This window comes from Ascaphus truei, chromosome 8 (genome assembly GCF_040206685.1).
Source record: "Ascaphus truei isolate aAscTru1 chromosome 8, aAscTru1.hap1, whole genome shotgun sequence".
NCBI lineage: Eukaryota > Metazoa > Chordata > Amphibia > Anura > Ascaphidae > Ascaphus > Ascaphus truei.
This window is the reverse complement of record NC_134490.1, coordinates 13,464,140-13,474,469: the sequence shown is the minus strand read 5'-3', so window position 1 is coordinate 13,474,469 and position 10,330 is coordinate 13,464,140.

Genomic DNA, 10,330 nt, shown 5'->3' with positions numbered 1-10,330 from the left:
ACTATCCACGCAGGAATTTACCCCATGTGGAGGCGGACGCCATCGCTGATGATGACAGATTTGGATCAGACGGATCTCCTTGTAAATCTGCAGTACCCGGGTGCTGGAGCTCCGGGCAACTACCTCAACAAGTGTACAAACATTCAAGGGATAGCACTATCGCCTACACTTTTGGGTGGTCTCTGACATTGGGGAAAAGGACATCAGTGTATTGGTGCCAAGCACCCTATATACTTTGGGGACACTAATGGGCGGTATCAGGTTGGGGCATATTATACTGTGTGGTACAGGGTACTGTTTCTTGTGTTCAGTAAAGGTTGTTATTATATACCTGAGTGTGTTTATTATTGGTATTGTTCCTGTTAGGGGCTTATCCTACACTTTGGTATCCCTTACAGATGGAGGCACTGCACTGAGACTAAACAGATATCACCCCAGGCCCCCAGTGGTGGAGGCTCAGGCCTCCTGGTTGCCAGACAGGTAATGGCAGTACCGGTAGTTCCTTCCCAAGTATGGGGGAACAAAGGCTACATTAGCAAACACAGCATATTGAATTTATTTTAAAAATAATTGACAGTCTTTATAAAGCAGTAAAAGATGTGAAATCTTATATGATTTTTAAAAATAAATCAGATCTGTAATGTTAGATAATAATGACTGTTTTTCATGTTTTATTCAACTTAATGTCATTTTTAAGGAGTTTAAATATACTGAGAATCTTTCGGTTTCTATAGCAGGTTTTAGCTCACCTCCCCAGCAGAGCAAGATCTTTGTAACACATTTCTTTGTGATCATTTGTTGCCAATGTTCCCAGCAGTGTGATCTGTAAACTGTAACAGTAGTCAATGTTGCCTTAGTAATTACAGAGATACATTGTACCTGCTGAGTTACACTGACTGAAGGATTGATTTGAACTGAAAGGTGGCCATTTAGTTAGGCACACAATAAGGATTTTTAAAGATTTATAATATGAGCACCATACTGTATGATTACCAGCTTAGGTAAGAATGAAACCGGTACATTGCTGCATGTTTTACATATTAAAATAAGAAAAAAGAAAGAAGAAAAAATAATGTGGGGGGGGGGGGGGGGCGGGTAGATGTAGTATTGCTACTTTAATGGATATCTGAAGAAGTTACAGTAGGTTCCCAATTGTTTGAAAGCAAAAATACCCACATTGTAATTATTAGGTATAAGAATAATAGACGCCAAAGGGATGAATTACACAACACATCTTTGCATTAACTGAAAAACTGCAACAACGAATGTTAACACTTTTAAGTTAATAAGTTACATCATTTTAATCATTTTGGGCTTTCTGAGCTTGAAATGCCATGACCCAAAATGCATTAAGGGGTTTTATGGTAACAGTCTGATCCTTTGATCATAGTTGCTTCATCAAGCCCTTTTCAGAAAGTAACAGTGACACTTTTCTATGCTATTACACATTCATTAAAACATTATTCATCGGTACTGTAATTATACATAAACACTAAAACATTTATTACACAATACTCTGACAGACCCTTTGGTAGGAAATGTATCATATTTAAAACCATTATCCTAAATTGGCATTACTGTTAAAAACTTGCTACATTCTATTTTATGTTATTCCCAGTTTGCAGTAACCATATCTACCTTTTCGGCCTAACTAATTGTGGTTATGGGAAAGAATAAACTTTACTCACTTTCGTTCAGTGAGATTTTACAGGATGATGCAAAGTTGGGGGTCTCCACTCTGGTCCTTAAGATCTCCCAACAGGTCAGGTTTTAACGATATCCCAGTCTGATTGAGCCACCTAAACTGACGTAGGGTCTTATTGAGCCACCTGTGCTGAAGCAGGGACACATTGAGCCACCTATCCTGAAGTAGGGATTGATTCAGCCAATTGTACTGAAGCATGGATATCCCTAAAACCTGACCTGTTGGGAGGTCTTAAGGACGGGAGTTGAGAAACCCTGATGTAAGAAGATCCAAGCTGTTCTTGTGGTTGTGCTCCTGGGATTTTGTTCTGAAGAATTATTGAAAACCTGTTGAGAAGCATTGCATCATTATTCTAAGTCTTCATTATTTTTTTTATACTGTATATTGGAACTCCTTGATAAAGTGTTTTTGTAACATGAAACACGTAGGAGAGTGAGTGCCTCCACTTTTTCAGATGTATCAATAAAGGAATATTTTTAATACTACTCGTTTGGGACCCACTTTTGGCTGTTGCGCCAGAATCACCTTGTTTCTCAGATTTACCCCTCTACTCCAGGCTGCACGCTCACCAGGACTTCAGGATCAAGAGATTTCTGTGAGTACTTTCTCATTCATGATTGCTCAATGTGAGTCCAGGGACCATCCCAATTAGGGTTTGATGGGGGTTGTTTAGCCTTACACCTTACCCTTCAGGGAATATTGGCCCACTTGGGGACTTTACTATTTACAAGCAGTTTATCCATATCCTTATCCAGTCCTGTTTTATGCATACATATTGAAGGGATTCAGTGCTGAAGCGCTTTTGTCACTTGGAATTTAGACTGTATATTGGTCTCCACCTTTCCTTTTCTTTCACTTCTGTTTATCACATTTCCACATGTGATTATTATTTTCATGAATAAGCACAAAAGGCTATTTTGAGATTATTCACAGAAATGTAACTCACTGAGCACTGGGTTTATTAATTATCAATTATTGTTCACAGTATTGGAGGCACGCTCTTATTTTCTTTTATTTCCAAAATGTCCTTTGACTGGTAAGCTGAACAAATTATACAGTAAATTACAGACCATGCTGAGTTTTGAAGACAATCTTCAAAGTGATCAACCAGCATGAATGAAGGATCTGTAGGGGGATGCATTATGTAAATTGAACTGCACCAACGATGAGATATAATTCTTAAAAGTGACTTACATGCATCTAGTCAAAAGGACAGTCCCTCCTGAAAGCAGTGGACTAGTGATAGTGGTGTGTGTAATTAGTTAAATGTTGGTGATACACCTTTAAAAAAAAAAATCTGCAGATATAATGGTCCAATGGATGGATGGTGGAATATGATCCTATAAATAAATGCCAGAAATATTGAAGTACTGCAAAAGTGAGTTTACAGTATAACCGCAAAGGTGAAAAGCTACTTATAATGGAGCCGTGAAAATCAGCATGATTGGATAATAACCCCGGTACCGCAGTGGTGCATGAAAACTCAGCATCCACGAGTTCCATGCTGGTAAGCGCTGCATCAGCTGACGGGTGTCTCGAAATCAGGCGCGTTTGGGATTGTCCCCCTCATCACCAGTGGGTGATATCAGTGTGATGAGAAGCGTCCATGCACCGTGCTCTCCGATAGAAATCCCACAGCTGTGTGTGCGATGGAGGCCGGCAGGTTTCATTAGTTCTTAAATAGTGTGTGGAGGAGGACACAAAGCGCAAGAACTCCTCTCACGGGTGAGAATATCACAGGGAATCAAGTAACGACGTTGGCAGCATATGTAGGAAGAAAAAAAGAAAAATATAGTGCAACACAGTTTTAATTAACAAACAATACTAGAACAGGGAGCTCTAGTTCACTCACATGCTCCAGAATAAATTAAAGCAGTTTAACCACTCTGGGTTCAGTAGCGACGCAGCTTTGCTTGGCTCTGTTCAGCTTTCCTCGTCTCTCACTTCTGCACTCGGGCGGCATCTGATGTCACGGACCTGCTCTTCCAATCCTCCACTGGTTGGTGTCAGTGTCAGCGCGAGATGTTTCAGCAGGGAGACGCAGAGAAAACAGCTGACGGCACAGCAGAGAGTCTACACTGCTTCATGGGTCACGGGATACCTTATGCGAGTTGGCATATATAAAATTAGGTAAATACAACCTCATGAACAACAACACATGACATATTACACAGTGTCATGATTTATTTAACAAAAATAAAGCCAAATAAATCTTGCACTCACCCTTGCCAGGCTGCCATGATGAAGGCCGTCCCCTTCCTCATCCCGTCCATGTCCACCGGTGCTGCAAACAATACAGAAGTATAAAAAAAGACAATCTAATGTCCCCTAACCCCTTAATCACCTTAGCGTTTAGTAACTGCTAGAGTAATTAAAGGGTTTACCCACCCTCCCCCACTACCCACCCGGGAGGCCTAAACACCCTCCCCCACTACCCACACCAGGAGGTCTAACCACCCACCCTTGGGGACAATACCCCCTTCACCCACCCCCGCTACCCACAATGAAAACAATACACAGAACAGACCCACTACCCACCTCCTAGGCCCCACAATAAACATTACCATATTTAATAAATAATACACCAACTCTGTGCCCCCCCATAAAAACACGATTTATTATTTTACATACAGGCTTAATACCCCAGCCCAACGGGGGTCCCCGGTGGATCTGATGGGTTTACGCAGGCCCCACAGTGCTCCCTGAGGGGTGCCCACGGGTCTTTGGGGGCCTCCGGGTGGTGCCCGCTAAGCACCATGGGCCTCCTGATTGTCCATGCAGGCCCCAATGGGGTACATGGGTGGTCCCTGTGGGTGTCTGTAGGTCCATGGGTCATCCCCACAGGTGTCTGGGGCCAACCTGGTGGTTCCCACGGGGGGTCTGTGGCCCTTGGGTGGTCCCTGCGGGTCTGTGGGGCCCCCACAGCTGTGGGGCCCTCGGTTCTTCCCTGCAGGTGTCCCCGTGGGTCCGCTGGTGGTACCCGTGGGTGTCCAGTTGTCCTCAGGTGGTCTCCATGGGTCCCCGCAGCCCTGCGATACCAATCCTGTATGTAAAAAATAAACATGTCATACATTTCAATCAATACAACCCCCCCCCCCCACCAAACACATACAGTATGGGCAAAATAACTATTATCCTGAAATGGTAACAGATTATTTGCCCATTATTTAACACATTAGCCAGCATAAATAAAGTAAATCAACCCGTTCTACTTACCCCTGGCAGTATGATGGGCGTCCTCTTCAGGATAATGCAAGGTCCCTGTCCTCCGTTGCCAGAAAAATACATTGCAAATACATTCTAATGTCCCCTAGCCCCTTTATCACCTTAGCAGTTAATAACCGCAAAAGTAATTAAGGGGTTAAACCACGCTGCCCCGATACCCACCCAGGAGGCCTAACCACACTCCCAGGCAACTACCCCCACCCTTCACCCATTAATTTGTACAGTGCATTCATCATGCCCATATAATATGGGCATGATTAACCAACATACAAAGAAATTACCAAAACAGTCCAAAATAAAAACATCACATAGCTAAATAAAACACTGCACACTGCAAACTCAAATACAGCACATAGCAAAATAAAACAGATAGCAAAATCAAATACAGCACATCTCAAAATCAAATAAAACACATAGCCAATTAAATATATAACACATGTCAATGAAACAATTGAATGGCACAGTGTGTACATGATGAAAATATTCTGTGCATCATTTAACACTATGCCAGTCAATGCTAAACCTAAAAGAAACAATTACAAACAAGATCCAATGCCATCCAAACAATAAGAAAATAAAAATAAATCAAGAAGTAAACATAAATAAATTAACAACAATCAATTAATCCAATGCAAAATAAATTACACAATTCACAATCAAAACACCAAAACCAAATCATTAGGAAATAAATGAAAGCTCAAAGTAACCACCATCAGACAAAATCTAACTATCAAAAAGAAGACACTATTAAAAAGCAAGCCCCACTGAAATAAACTATTTAAAACCCCACTAAAAATTACATCTAACTAAATAAAAATTAAAATTACACTGCACAAACTTTTCTAAACAAACTAGCAAAATACATTTAAAATACATCAAAACAAGCATTTGCCAAAACAGCCATTGATTGTCCCTGTATATATGTATATCCATAGAGACATACATAACACAGAGGCAATAAATGGGCATCAAAAATAATTCAATCACAATAAAAAAAAAAAAAACCTGTAAAAGTAAAATAACATACATTTTTTTTTTTTTACTTACCTTTAGGTGACTTCACCCTCTGAATTCCGGGACACCACATGCTCACAAACCAATCCATGACCAGGAACCAGGTAAAAAAAAATCCCAAGTCTTTATCTTCTTTCTTTTTCTTCTGTAAATTTGCAATACTATTTGTCAGTCTTCTGGGGTCTTCGGGGTCTACATCTATATCTTCTTCTTCATCTGTATCTTTTTCCGGCATGCCCTTGTCCTCTTCTTGCTGGAAGAGGTTCGTCCTCCTCGGATTCTTGCTCTAAAATGAGGCGTCATAGGCTTGTATAGGCCTATGATGTCACATTTCCATCACGTTTCCACGGCTCTGATTGAGACCTGTATCTCATGAAGTAGGGGGACCCCGGGGCTGAAACCAATGTGAAGACCCCCTGCTCAGGAGACCCCCTGCTCATGTACACTAGTATTAAAATGTATGTGTATACAGTACGATCGCCTGTAAGTGCCGTGCATGGATCTTTAAGCGCGATAGCAGGGGGGGGGGGGGGAAGCAACTCGCGCGATCTGGCATATTTTTGCTCGTCCGGACAAAAACGCTCTGAACTTCTTAGTGAATGGCGCCTTTGGCTTCACTTTTATACGGCCAATCAAAATTTTTCCAATCGAGCGCAAAAAGTCGGAGCTTAGTGCATAGCCCCCTATGCGTTTCACTCAATATTGAGCTTACTCAGGGCTTTAAAAAAACAAACAAAGGGTGCTAGACAAGACAGGGGGACTCTGTCCAGTTCCTTGATGATGTAGATGACAATATATGACCATATAACTTCCCCATCATGATTCAGAGTCCCATATTAGGGCATCTACATCATCCAGCAGAAAGGAAATACAGCCCTGCTTACCTTCAGCGAGAGGCGGTATGGATCATCTGGATGGTGTTTAGGGGTATTTTACTCGCTGCATGTGGCCCATAATGATTAACGCTGAAGGGTCACATTCAGAAGCATGGGACTACAAAGTGTTAATCCTCCTGGGCTGCTTACTGTCCTTAGGGCCACAATAGCTGTAGCCGCACCGGAGCAGTGAAAATTGCGGTACGAAGGACAGTAAGTCTGGATAAATCTGTAGTTTACCCAAGAGGATAAGAGATATGAAGGAGGTTTGTGCCGTTTTTTTTTTAATGCAATATGATTTAATGTTAGCATTTTAGTTTTTTTCTATCTTTTTTTAATTCCAAAACGAGAATAAATGGAGTTTTGCCAAAACTAAAACCTGATTTTATTAACAAAAACACCTGTAAAACTGCCAGATCTGGCTTCCTTAATTAGTTATTTAGCTCTAAGCATCTTCCCTTCATAATTCATAGTGAAAATAACAATGAACTTGCATATATTTACAATTTCTTTCTTATATAGCACTGACAGGGTATACAGTGCTGTACACAGATTTTATCCATGTTGCAATCTAATTTTTGATGCTTTGAGGCACAGAGAGATAGTGATTGGTCAACATCACAAGAGTGCAACTTGTAATAAAAATAACTTTATTGCATATAGTGTTTTTCACAATTACAGTATAGCACACAATACATTGCATTTTTTGAGACACAGTCTCTGCCCAGATGAGTTTACAATCTATGTTTTTGGTGCCTGAGGCACAGGGAGATAAAGTGACTTGCCCAAGGTCACAAGAAGCTGATTCCAGGATTTGAACCAGGTTCTTCCTTCAGCTCTTTTACCTAATTTACCGACTTCAGAGGCAGTGATATCACACTGAGCCTCTCATTGAGCCTGTAAAATCAATGTGAAGATCAAACTCACAACTTTCAGACTATGAGACAGATGTGCTACCTACTGTGCTAAAGAAGCACTTAAAGTGTATCACATGCTAAAAGATGACACATTCTAATAACTGAATACAAAGGGAATATTAGCAACAACTATTCAGTCATACTAAGCTTACTCAGTGTTATTTAGCATATAGAGGTCAATTACCATTGCAGACCAGTGCCATTAACCTTCTGTTGAAACATAAATTCAGTGTACGTACACATTGGAGATCAGTGCTGTCTGATACTGTAGGTACAATGAAATATACACCATCACTCAGCTTAGCTCCAGGATGACAAAGGTTAAAGTCCACCAGAGGTCAGTGTAGCACTAGATATGTAGAAAAATATAACCTTAAATAAACAAAGTTACCTTCTGTAAAAGTGATCATTTTGATCTACAGAAACAGACATACACCCTTTTAAACACATTTTGCGTAATCCCCAAGATTTTAATTGTTTTTACATGAAATGATGGCTGAATTCATGGATTATTTTCTGTCACAGCGGGGTGGTGAATGAGTCCAGCATGACTACGGGATCCAACTGTGGGTTTGACATTCTGTCAGATTTCTGCATTTACTTGCCAATCTGTTCTTGCCTTGTTATTGGATAGGGAAGCCAGAAACCCTGCAAGCTCTAAATATTTCCTGGTTTGTCGGTCTCGTGGAGTTGCGTTGCCAGATGAACAGCCGCCAAAAAACTAAAGTGGGAAAGAAAAATAAGTTTGGTTGTTATTGACAAAATAGAAACTCTAGACAACTTATCTGAGAAAAAAATGATGTCCCCTTAATTTGCTTGATGCCATGTGAAAAAGGGCTGCCTGTTACATACCCTCCAACTGTAGCTATTAGTTCCTAGGTAGACTACATGTTTTTTTTAGCTCCTGTGAGACCAGCTATACCTGGGGTGGCTAACTCCAGGCCTCAAGGGCCACCAACAGGTCAGGTTTTAGCACAGGTGGCTCAAATCACTGATAATATATGATGTTTCTTTGTTTTTCAAATACCATAAGATCCTTCTAGTGTGAAAATACAGTCTTAAACAAAGGTTTCTTGTAGTTCCAATATATTTATTGTTGAGGCATTATTCAATAACAAAACTTCAGTTAGTATAGGCAACATGGCACAGGTTATAGACGGAGAGCAGTCTCTGTGGTTAGCTGTTTCTTTTTGCTCTGGGGTAATTTTTCTTTAAGTATGGGGTAGCCCCTTTTCCCCTGTGACTAAGGGGAACCACGCGTGCTGCCATTACCTGTGGCTCACAGAAGGCCTGAGCCTCCGCCGGTGCGAGCTTGGGGTGACGTCGTTCTACCTGATGCAGCGCCTTCACCTGGGAGAGATCCTAACGCAGTAGGATAACCTCTCTCAGGAACCCAATACATACAGTAAATACACACACCAGTATATAACAATTGTTTTACTGAATACAAACACAGTAATATACTGTCCCCACAATATCACCACCCTAGTGGAACCCCGAAAAGTACTGCGGTGCCTGGGCACTTAATCCATCAGTGTCCACAGACCAGCCCACCCAAGAGTGTTTGGAGTAGCGCTACCCATAATGTGTGTGTGGCTGTTGGTGCACGTACTGTAGACTTAACACCTTCCTGGTCTTCGTCCAGACCTGGCCGTCTTGGCTGAGGGGTCGCTGGATCCTCAGGTGTCCGGCTCACCTCTGAGGGAGCTCCCATTGGAGTGTGTCCCTTTTCAAGTGTATCTGATAATACAATCCGGGTCTGGTCCCAGACCGTTGGCTGTGTGCACTGCGTGGCGTCCATCACCGGTGCAATAACCCTAACGTGGTAAGCTAAGGGGAAGCGTCCCTATTTGTGGGCCTTCCCTGCAGCAGCCACAAGCTAACATGAGTCAGGGCCTAGCTGGGATCTATGGGGGGTGGGTCTATAGCCCAGGTAAGAGGCCACCTCCTGAATACCTCCTTACCCCTTGCTGTCCCTGCTCTGACTGAGCGCGCCAAGTGTTTCTAACTCCTTGCAGGAGATTGTGGGAGCTCTATTGGCTGTGATCCCCCATGTGGCCTAGACCCTGGGACATGTAGTCCCTGTGCAGAGACTGCTCCTAACATGGCTCTGCTCGCGGCCATACTGCGCATGTGCTCGTTGTCTATAGCGCATGCACAGGCATCCCCAAGATGGCAGTGCCCTGCAGCGGCGTCCGGCAAACCGCTCACCCTGCAACCCTCCAGTAGCAGCCCCACCTAACTGGGTTTCTGTGCAGCCTATGCCAGGTCCGCCACCACTCCGGCGGACCAGCACCTCCCCACAGCCTCCCCCACTCACCGAGGACCAGGAGGTAGGGGATATGGCTACAATGGCTTTTCTAACTAATGTTATGCCCACACCACATTGCAGCATATTTTAGTCCCAGATAAAGGCAGGAAACGTCATACTTCTCTTAAATGGGGTTTATTTACAGGGATTAAATCATATGCTAACAGGCCCACTGTCCCTTTAAATCAAAACAACACATACAAATAACACCTATTCTCTTTAGAGAAAGCTAACTATACCATAGCTTTTGCCCTCATTAACTGCATGGCCAGCTAAAATGGCT